This window comes from Pseudophryne corroboree, chromosome 2 (assembly GCF_028390025.1).
Source record: "Pseudophryne corroboree isolate aPseCor3 chromosome 2, aPseCor3.hap2, whole genome shotgun sequence".
Taxonomy (NCBI): Eukaryota; Metazoa; Chordata; class Amphibia; order Anura; family Myobatrachidae; genus Pseudophryne; species Pseudophryne corroboree.
In genome coordinates this window covers 144,037,113-144,049,150 of record NC_086445.1, presented here as the reverse complement: position 1 = coordinate 144,049,150, position 12,038 = coordinate 144,037,113, and positions in this window count along the sequence as shown.

The window sequence follows — 12,038 nt, the reverse complement described above, 5'->3', positions numbered from 1 at the left end:
CGCCAATTGTTAAAGCAGAATATTTATCTTACTTAAAACCCTTTAAGAGGTCTAAGAACACTGTACGCTATTGACGTATGGAATACCGTAAGGGTACGCACGTTGCGTAGCAATCGCTTAGCCGTAGTCGAGACGCTCAAGCGTCACGTTCGCTCACGGCCAAGAGATCACAGGCAGGCACGCTATTGGCTGCCGACTAACGTAATGGTTCGCTATTAGCGTAGCGGACGCTCGGGACCACGAGGAGATCACCAGCGGCGCAGACGCTCACAATGTTAAACCTTTATAACTATACCATAAACAATGTACTTATACTGTAAATCCTTGTGTAGTGATAAGATGAGAATGCAACACTGTGTAAGCGGGTTTACACTAAAGCTGTTTGAGCGATAGAGACGCTCCTATTACTCACTGCAATATAATGAACACACAATACCGGTCTAAGGGTCTAACGCCTTTTAAGGAAATGAATGAACGTTCAAAAAGAATAATACAATACAAGTCATACACTACCAATATAACATAGACTACCTAACCAGATAACTACACATGAAATACAATATCAGTACAATAACTATATAAGAGAAACGAGAGAGAAAGAGAAGAGAGAGAGAGAGAGAGATATGGCTCACAATAACAAGAAAGACAATATGATTGCGGAGAAAACTTACGCTCAAGGTAAACAATCGCATGCGCCTCTGGATATCCAGCTCCCGATTATCAGCAATGAGAACCGTTGAAGAGAATAGAGAGCTGGCCCAGGTCGGCTTGTCCTTTTATACCCTACACATAATACAGTACAATGGTCCTATATTCTTATTGTTCATTGGACACAGGAATTCCTCTTCGCATTATAACAAAAGGTCATAGGTTGATTCATACAGGTGGGCTGTGACTATTTCCAACTGCTCAGGTGGGTGGGAAACTAGGTTTCCCGCCGCATGGATAATAAAGTGCAAATATAGTAAAAGTCCATAAACTTCTTATGTCCATAACTATTCGCACGAGCGATTAATCCGCTTCATACCAACACCGGAATATTGCTAATTAAATACTCTTCCGATGGATACTAAACACCACTGTATAACCCTTGTCTGACCCTTCGTATCAAACAAAGAGGGATCTCTTTGTCCATGAACATGCTACATTAACTAAACTTTCAGATTCTATCAAAGGGACCATAATCTACAAAATACATTATATGGTGAAAATATGTTACGAAAGAGTCGCCCGCTAGACGCACATAAACTTTACCGTAAATGCGCACACCGTGCGCCTGCGGGTGCACGCAACAGCGGGTATGCGCACGCACGGGAGAGCGCACGCATGCGCAGCGAGGACACATATGAGGTGCAAATATGGCAGTGTGCATCATGATATTTTTCTGACTTTGACAAACCGTAACACCACGTTAAGGTCCCAAGGTGCCACTGGGGGCACAAAAGGAGGCTGGATGTGCAGTACTCCCTTTACAAAAGTCTGAACTTCTGGGAGAGAAGCCAATTCCTTCTGAAAGAAAATAGATAGGGCCGAAATCTGTACCTTAATGGAGCCTAATTTTAGGCCCATATCCACTCCTGTCTGTAGAAAGTGGAGAAAACGGCCCAGATGGAAATCTTCCGTAGGAGCATTCTTGGCTTCACACCAAGAAACATACTTCCTCCAGATACGGTGATAATGTTTTGCCGTCACCTCCTTCCTAGCCTTTATCAGAGTATGGATGACTGTTATACACACCAGTGCCAGCAGGAATGTACTGGTGTCTGAACGGAGAGGGATGCAAAACAAATGAACTCACAGACAGACTGGGTAATATGACGTTACATACATAGAAGGTGATAGGGTAACAAAATAAACACAAAGTGAACAGAGAAGCCCAAAGGCTAAGAAACTGGGTGTCTCCCTAGTATTAGGAATGCTCAGATGGAAAGAAGCGAGATGTTGTGATTTAATACGTAGAGAACCCGAAATGCTGTTGCTAAGGGCAACAGCAAAACCCTAAAGGGTTACCAACGGGTGTGGCAGTAAACTCCTTGGTCAGAGATGGAGTAATAGACACAAGGAGAGTCTCCACAATCCTAGTCCTCACTTGCAGTGCACTGGTTCAGCTTACTGCCACTAAACTGACACCTGAACACCTTGCACAGTGAGAAAGGATTTTGGCAGGCAAGTCTGAGAATACAGCCGCAAACCTGCTAGGTTCACAGAGTAGCAAAAGAACCCCAGCAGGTTAAACGACTGACTCCAGTCTTACTGCTAGGTCTGGATTGGCAGAGTGTAATACCAAATCCCAAGGCCTATTTGCAGTAAGCAACAAACAAATACAAAGTTTACACAGTACTAGCTAGCTTTCAGGAACTGACTAACCAACAAAGATTCAGCAGCATCTGCCTAACCTGAGAAGAGGGTTTATATAGCAGGTGCTGTCCACGCCCCACTCAGACCTCACAGACTGTGAGCACAAAAACCAGCACCGGATCCCCTGCCGTGCACAGAGCCTGTAACCACTGCACAGCAAAAGACCCGAACCGGAGTATCAGCTACGCTCAGGTTACTCCGCTAGCACTTGTCTCCCGGTTGCCATGACGACGTGGCAGCACAGAGCAGGAGACCCTAACAGTACCCCCCCTCTGACGAGGGGTCAAAGAACCCCTACCACCGGGTTTATCGGGGAACTGCGAGAAGAAAGAGCGTAACAGTCTGGGGGCATGAAGATCACAACTGCGCACCCACGACCGCTCCTCCGGGCCATACCCCTTCCAGTGCACCAAAAATGACAGCCGACCCCGAACCATCTTGGAGTCAAGAATCCTTTCAACAACAAACTCCCTCTGGCCACGTATCAGAAAAGGGGAAGGTCTTCCACTGGAAGAAGGATTACAAATCGCCCGTTTTAAAAGGGAACAATGACATTTTTTATTGATACCCAAAGAACGGGGTAGATCTAACTGAAATGCCACCGGATTGATAACCCTAGTGATCTTATAAGGACCGATGAACTGGGGGCCTAACTTATGAGATGGCTGTCTCAACTTCAAATTCTTGGTAGACAACCAGACGAAGTCTCCTAATTTGAAGCTGCAGGGTCTTTTCCGCTTATCAAAAACCCTTTTGGTCACTAATGACACAGACACAAGGGCTTTCTTCACTTTCCTCCAAATACCTCTAAGGACCGAAACCACAGAGGAACCACCAGGCGTGGAGTCCTGGGGGTCAAAAGAATTGGCCTTAGGATGATGCCCATACACACAAAGGAAGGGAGAGATCCCTGTAGCAGAGTGAGCCGCGTTGTTATAGGCAAACTCCGCCATGGACAGATGAGCAACCCAGTCAGTCTGACACTTGGAGACATAACACCTGAGGAACTGCTCCAAGGACTGGTTCACCCTTTCAGTCTGCCCATTAGACTGCGGATGGTAGCCTGACGACAAGCTGACAGAAATCTGGAGATCGGAACAAAATGCCCTCCAGAATTTGGCCACAAACTGGGATCCGCGGTCAGAGACCACATCAAGTGGCAACCCGTGGAGGCGCACAACATGCAGCATAAATAATTCAGACAGGCGTCTGGCCGATGGCAGCCCAACCAATGGAACGAAGTGCGCCATCTTCGAAAACCTGTCAACGACAACCCAGATGGCTGTCATCCCCGAGGATTTGGGCAAGTCCACCACAAAATCCATTGAAATGTGGGTCCATGGCTTAGATGGAATAGAGAGTGGATGTAATGGGCCAACAGGAACCCCTCTAGGAGTCTTATTTCGGGCACAGATGTCACATGCCCGAACCCACTGATCCACATCCCTAGCCACCGAGGGCCACCACACCGCCCTAGATAGCAACTCCCGAGTTCTGGCAATACCCGGGTGACCTGCCGACTTCTTGGCATGGAATTCCAGGAACACTCGCTGTCTTAACCTAGGAGGCACAAACAAAAGACCTACCGGAAGGTCTGGAGGAGCCTGCTCCTGTGCTCTAAGGACTAATGACAAGAGTCCTGGGTAATGCCCACTTTAATACATGATGGGGACACAATGGGCAATGGCTCCTCGTGGTCTCCTGGATTGGAGCAAAACTCCGCGAGAGCGCATCAGCCTTGATGTTTTTTGACCCAGGGCGATATGTTATCAAAAAATTAAAGCGAGCAAAAAACAAAGCCCATCGTGCCTGCCTGGCATTGAGGCGCTTCGCTGACTCTAAATATGCCAAATTCTTATGGTCGGTGAGAATTGAGACCACAAACTTAGCCCCCTCAAGCCAGTGTCTCCACTCCTCGAGTGCATCCTTAATAGCCAACAATTCCCGGTTACCCACGTCATAATTCATCTCGGCAGGCGAAAATTTACGGGAAAAGTAAGCACAGGGATGAAGGCGATTATCAGACACCCCCATCTGAGAGAGCACTGCCCCAATACCCATCTCAGAGGCATCCACCTCCACCACAAAAGGACGCTCTGGATCTGGGTGTCGCAGCACCTTGGCCGAGATAAATGCCTTTTTGAGACGGGCAAAAGCCGCTTTGGCCTCACAAGACCAGTGAGCAACATCCGCCCCTTTCTTAGTGAGTGCCACCAAGGGCGCCACTATAGACGAAAATCCAGCGATAAATCGTCTATAAAAATTCGCAAAGCCCAGAAAACGCTGAAGCGCCTTCAAACTAGTGGGCTGCACCCAATCCAGGACTGCCTGTACCTTGGAACCCTCCATTTGGAAACCTTCTGGGGAGATAATATATCCTAGAAATGCGATTTGCTGAACTTCAAATTCGCACTTCTCCAGCTTCGCCCCAAGCCGGTGGTCTCTGAGTTTCTGGAGGACTAAGCGTACATGCTTCCGATGTTCCTCCAGGGAATGGGAGATTAGGATGTCATCTAAGTATACAACTAAGAATCTATCCAAATATTCCCTGAGCACATCGTTCATGAAGTCCTGGAAGACTGCCGGGGCATTACAGAGCCCAAAAGGCATCACCAAATATTCATAATGCCCTGAGTGGGTATTAAAGGCAGTCTTCCATTCATCCCCCTCTCTTATTCGGATTAGATTGTACGCACCGCGTAGGTCAATCTTAGAAAAAATGGTGGCAGTACGAAGCTGGTCAAACAAGACCGAAATGAGAGGCAGTGGGTATGAGTTTTTAATCGTGATACGGTTCAATTCTCTGAAGTCGATGCAGGGTCGCAACGAACCGTCCTTTTTACCCACGAAGAAGAACCCCGACCCAACTGGAGACTGTGAAGGTCTGATAAATCCCTTAGCCAAGTTCTCCTGAATGTACTCTGCCATAGCCTGAGTCTCAGGACGTGACAGGGAGTACAACCTGCTCTTGGGAAGCTTAGCATTCGGCAACAAATCAATGGCACAGTCATAGGGGCGATGGGGAGGTAGTACCTCTGCAACTCTTTTGGAGAACACGTCCGCAAAATCTGCATAACATCCTGGCAATCCTGGCAAACTTAGCTGCGAAAGCCTGACTGGAAGGCTCAAGCAACTCCTGAAACAATCAGTACCCCAACTAAGAATCCCCCCAGAGACCCAGTCAAATTGAGGATTGTGGGCCCTTAACCAGGGTAACCCCAACACCAATGGGGCAAAAGTACAGACAGTCACATAAAAGGACAATTTTTCAGAGTGTGTGGCTCCAATAAACAAAGAAATCTGGCTAGTGCAAGAGGTAATTTTACCCTGGGATAATGGTTCCCTGTTTAACCCACAAATCTCAATCTCCGATGCCAAGGGTACTAAGGGAACAGAGTGTTTCAGGGCGAATTGGCGGTCCATAAAAACCCCGTCGGCCCCACTGTCCACAAAGGCCTCAGTCTTGACAGTTTGACCGAGGATCTTCAAGGTCACCGGAATGATAAAAGTCTTCTTGGGAAATTCTGACTTCTGGCCTGACAGGATATTTCCCATCACCCTCAGGCCCTGAAGTTTTCAGGCTTTTCTGGGCATGATACTACCACATGACCTTTATTCCCACAGTACAAACATAACCCCTGCTGTCTCCTCCGCGTCTTCTCACGCGAGGAGAGGCGGGTAGCCCCAATCTGCATAGGCTCCTCGGAAAATTCCTCAGAGTCTGAGGTTCCCTTGGGAAAGAAGGAAACCTCGGTCTCCCTTTCAAGCCTGCGCTCTCTCAGCCGTCTATCCACCCGAATGGATAACTGCATGAGCTGATCCAAGCTATCAGGCAAGGGATATTGTACCAGTCGGTCTTTTAACTGGTTAGAAAGACCTCTTCGGTACTGGTGTCTCAGGGCTGGGTCATTCCACTGGGTATCATGGGCCAACCTCCGAAACTCCGTACAATAAACCTCAACTGGCCTTCGCCCTTGCTTAAGGATCGAAATCTGAGCCTCGGCTGAGGCCGTCTTGTCAGCGTCATCATACAACATGCCCAGTGCCGTAAAAAAAGCATCAACACTTTTAAGCGACGGACAGTCAGGCTGCAACCCATATGCCCAGACCTGTGGGTCTCCTTGTAGCAAGGAAATCACTATGCCCACCCGCTGAATCTCCGACCCAGAAGACTGAGGCCTAAGCTGGAAATATAGCTTGCAGCTCTCCTTGAAACAAAAGAACTGCGAGCAATCTCCAGAAAAACGATCCGGGAGATTTACTTTCGGCTCCTTAACCCCTGAAGGCACTGCTGCTGCGGGAGCTCCGCCAGCGGCCTGCGAGGTGTGCATTTTAATGGACAAATCATTAAATTGTCGAGTCAGGACCTGCACCTGATCGACCACCTGTTGCAAAGTATTTTGAGGGGTATGCTCCATATTCCCACAAAATTTCAACAGGAGTATTAGGCTGCTGAATATGTTATGCACACCAGTGCCAGCAGGAATGTACTGGTGTCTGAACGGAGAGGGATGCAAAACAAATGAACTCACAGACAGACTGGGGAATATGACGTTACATACATAGAATGTGATAGGGTAACAAAATAAACACAAAGTGAACAGAGAAGCCCAAAGGCTAAGAAACTGGGTGTCTCCCTAGTATTAGGAATGCTCAGATGGAAAGAAGCGAGATTTTGTGATTTAATACGTAGAGAACCCGAAATGCTGTTGCTAAGGGCAACAGCAAAACCCTAAAGGGTTACCAACGGGTGTGGCAGTAAACTCCTTGGTCAGAGATGGAGTAATAGACACAAGGAGAGTCTCCACAATCCTAGTCCTCACTTGCAGTGCACTGGTTCAGCTTACTGCCACTAAACTGACACCTGAACACCTTGCACAGTGAGAAAGGATTTTGGCAGGCAAGTCTGAGAATACAGCCGCAAACCTGCTAGGTTCACAGAGTAGCAAAAGAACCCCAGCAGGTTAAACGACTGACTCCAGTCTTACTGCTAGGTCTGGATTGGCAGAGTGTAATACCAAATCCCAAGGCCTATTTGCAGTAAGCAACAAACAAATACAAAGTTTACACAGTACTAGCTAGCTTTCAGGAACTGACTAACCAACAAAGATTCAGCAGCATCTGCCTAACCTGAGAAGAGGGTTTATATAGCAGGTGCTGTCCACGCCCCACTCAGACCTCACAGACTGTGAGCACAAAAACCAGCACCGGATCCCCTGCCGTGCACATAGCCTGTAACCACTGCACAGCAAAATACCCGAACCGGAGTATCAGCTACGCTCAGGTTACTCCGCTAGCACTTGTCTCCCGGTTGCCATGACGACGTGGCAGCACAGAGCAGGAGACCCTAACAATGACTTCCTCCGGAATACCTTTCCCAGCTAGGATTCGGCGTTCAACCGCCATGCCGTCAAACGTAACCGCGGTAAGTCTCGGAACAGGCAGGGCCCTTGTTTTAGCAGGCCCTCCCTGAGAGGAAGAGGCCATGGATCTTCTGTGAGCATCTCCTGAAGATCTTAATACCAGGCCCTTCGAGGCCAATCTGGAACAATGAGTATTGTTTTCACCCTTCTTTGTCTTATGATTCTCAATATTTTTGAGACGAGAGGAAGAGGGGGGAACACATAGACCGACTGAAACACCCAAGGTGTCACCAAGGCATCCACCGCTACTGCCTGAGGGTCCCTTGACCTGGCACAATACCTCCGAAGCTTCTTGTTGAGGCGTGACGCCATCATGTCTATGTGAGAAATTCCCCAAAGACTTGTTATCTCTGTAAAAACTTCTTGATGAAGTCCTCACTCTCCTGGATGGAGAGCGTGTCTGCTGAGGAAGTGTGCTTCCCAGTTGTCCACTCCCGGAATGAAGACCGCTGACAGAGCGCTTACGTGATTTTCCGCCCAGCGAAGAATCCTGGTGGCTTCCGCCATTGCCACTCTGCTCCTTGTCTCGCCTTGGCGGTTTACATGAGCCACGGCTGTGACGTTGTCTGATTGAATCAGAACCGGTAGGTCGCGAAGAAGATTCTCCACTTGTCGTAGGCCGTTGTATATGGCCCTCAATTCCAGTACGTTGATGTGTAGACAAGCCTCCTGGCTTGACCATAGCCCCTGAAAATTTCTTCCTTGTGTGACTGCTCCCCATCCTCGGAGGCTCGCGTCCGTGGTCACCAGAACCCAGTCCAGAATGCTGAACCTGCGACCCTCTAGAAGGTGAGCACTTCGCAGCCACCACAGGAGAGACACCCTGGCCCGTGGGGACAGGCTTATCTTCTGATGTATTAGTAGATGGGACCCGGACCACTTGTCCAGGAGGTCCCACTAAAACGTCCTTGCATGAAACCTGCCGAAGGGGATGGCCTCGTAGGCTGCCACCATTTTCCCCAGAACTCGAGTGCATTGATGAACAGACACTCTTTTTGGTTTTAGCAAGTCTCTGTCCATGTTCTGGAGGTCCTGGGCTTTTTCCATCGGGAGAAAAACCCTCTTCTGTTCCGTGTCCAGAATTATGCCTAGGAATGATAGTCGAGTCGTTCGAATCAATTGTGACTTTGGCAGATTGAGAATCGAACCGTGTTGTTGTAATACTCTCAGGGAGAGCGACACGCTCTTCTGCAATTGATCTCTCGATCTTGCTTTTATCAGGAGATCGTCCAAGTATGGGATAATTGTGACTCCCTGCCTGCGCAGGAGCACCATCATCTCCGCCATCACCTTGGTGAAAATCCTTGGGGCCGTGGAAAGCCCAAATGGCAACGTCTGAAACTGGTAATGTCAGTCCTGTACAGCGAATCTGAGGTACGCCTGATGAGGAGGATATATGGGGACATGAAGGTATGCATCCTTTATGTCGAGTGACACCATAAAATCCCCCCCTTCCAGGCTGGAGATCACAGCCCGGAGCGATTCCATCTTGAATTTGAACTTTCTCAAGTACAGGTTTAGGGATTATAGATTTAAAATGGGTCTGACCAAACCATCCGGCTTCGGGACCACGAACAGGCTCGAATAGTACCCTTTCCCTTGTTGGACTAGGGGAACCTTGACACTCACTTGCTGTTGATACAGCTTTTGAATTGCAGCGAACACTACTTCCCTCTCTGGGGGAAGAAGCTGGCAAGGCCGACTTGAAAAATCGGCGAGGGCGCACCTCTTTGAATTCCAGTTTCTAGCCTTGGGATACAATATCCATCGCCCAAGGATCCACGTCTGACAGAACCCAGACCTGGCTGAAGAGTCGAAGACCTGCCCCCACCGGTGCGGATTCCCTAAGTGGAGCCCCAGCGTCATGCGGTGGATTTAGTAGAAGCCGGGGAGGACTTATGCTCCTGGGAACTAGCCGTAGCAGGCATTCTTTTCCCTCTACCCTTACCTCTGGCGAGGAAAGATGAGCCCCGACCTCTTCTGGACTTACGCGACCGAAAGGACTGCATCTGATACTGTGGAGTTTTCTTTTGCTGTGGGGGAACAAAAGGCAAAAAGGTAGATTTACCCGCAGTAGCTGTGGCAACCAGGTCCGCGAGACCTTCCCCAAATAAAACTTCACCTTTGTATGGCAAAACCTCCATATGTTTCTTTGAGTCTGCATCACCCGTCCATTGGCGAGTCCACAGGGCGCGCCTAGTAGAAACCACCATGGCGTTGGCTCTCAACCCCAGCAGCCCAACGTCTCTTTGAGCATCCCTCATATATAAGACTGCGTCTTTAATGTGGCCTAAGGTTAATAAAATGGTATCCCTATCTAGGGTATCAAGGTCAGCTGACAAGGTATCTGTCCAAGATGCAACTGCACTACACACCCATGCCGATGCTATTGCCGGTCTGAGCAAAGCACCTGTATGCGCATAAATAGACTTTAAAGTAGTTTCCTGCCTGCGATCAGCAGGATCTTTGAGGGCTGCCGTGTCCGGAGGCGGTAGCGCCACTTTCTTGGACAGGCGTGTTAAAGCCTTGTCCACCCTGGGTGAGGATTCCCAACGTACCCTGTCCCGTGCAGGGAAAGGATATGCCATAAGCATCCTCTTGGGAATCTGCAGTTTTTTATCAGGAGTTTCCCAAGCCTTTTCAAATAACTTGTTAAGTTCATGGGAAGGTTACCTCAGGTTTCTCTTCCTTATACATGCGCACCCTCGTGTCAGGGACCGAGGGGTCATCTGTGATATGCAAAACCTCTTTTATTGCAATAATCATATAATGAATACTTTTTGCCACCCTCGGGTGCAACCTCGCTTCATCGTAGTCGACACTGGAGTCAGAGTCCGTGTCGGTATCAGTGTCTGCTATCTGGGATAGGGGACGTTTTTGAGACCCAGAAGGGCCTGGTGACCCAGCCAAAGCCGTGGATTGACTCCCTGCTCTTTCCCTGGACTCTGCTTTGTCCAATCTCTTATGTAATAAGGTCACATTTGCATTTAAAACATTCCACATGTCCATCCAATCATGAGTCGGCGTTGCCGACAGCGACACCACAATCATCTGCTCCACCTCCTCCTTAGCTGAGCCTTCCGCATCAGACATGCCCCCCCCCCCCACACACAGGGATATAGTTATAAGGAGACAGTTCCCCAATAATGCCCTTTGGAGAGACAGAGAGACAGTATGCCAGCACACACCCAGCGCCAACTGACACTGGAAAATAATGTCCCAGATAACAGCGCTTTTATATTAGATTACTGTGTAATACACTCACTGCGCCTTACAAGTGCCCCCCCCCCCCCCGTCCTCTTTTCAGCCCTGTGTCACTGTGTTCAGCAGGGGAGAGACCGGGGAGCCAGCTTCTGTGCAGATCTCTGTGGAGAAAATGGCGCTGGTTAGTGCTGAGGGACCAAGCTCCGCCCCCTCCGGCGGCGGGCTTCGGTCCCGCTCAAAATATTTCAAACTGGCGGGGATATAAAGAATTACTGCCTCCGCAGTGTCTATGCCAGATACAGAGGTTTTATTGCTGCCCAGGGCGCCCCCCCTGCGCCCTGCACCCATCAGTGCCCGCTAGTGTGTGTAGTGTGTGTGGGAGCAATGGCGCGCAGCGGTACCGCTGCACACTTACCTCAGTGAAGATCCGAAGTCTTTTGCCGCCTTGAAGTCTTCTTTTCTTCTTATACTCACCCGGCTTCTATCTTCCGGCTCTGCGACGAGGACGGCGGCGCGGCTCCGGGACGAACGGCGGGGGGAGACCCGCATTCCGACTCCCTCTGGAGCTAATGGTGTCCAGTAGCCTAAGAAGCAGAGCCTATCACTTAAGTAGGTCTGCTTCTCTCTCCTCAGTCCCACGATGCAGGGAGCCTGTTGCCAGCAGTACTCCCTGAAAATAAAAAACCTAACAAAATTATTTTTCAGAGAAACTCAGGAGAGCTCCCCTGTAGTGCACCCTATCTCCTCTGGGCATAGGATATAACTGAGGTCTGGAGGAGGGGCATAGAGGGAGGAGCCAGTGCACACCCATTCTAAAGTTCTTTATAGTGCCCATGTCTCCTGCGGAGCCCGTCTATACCCCATGGTCCTTACGGAGTTCCCAGCATCCTCTAGGACGTAAGAGAAAACGGGAGTTATGAGGATATATTATCATGGATTCCATCAGCATTGCTCTTTCATGGAGAGATGTGAAACTGCATAGATGGCCTGATTGTGAGTTGTACACAAACTCCAATGATGGGCTGACTGCGCTTGTGCAGGACGGGTTCCTGC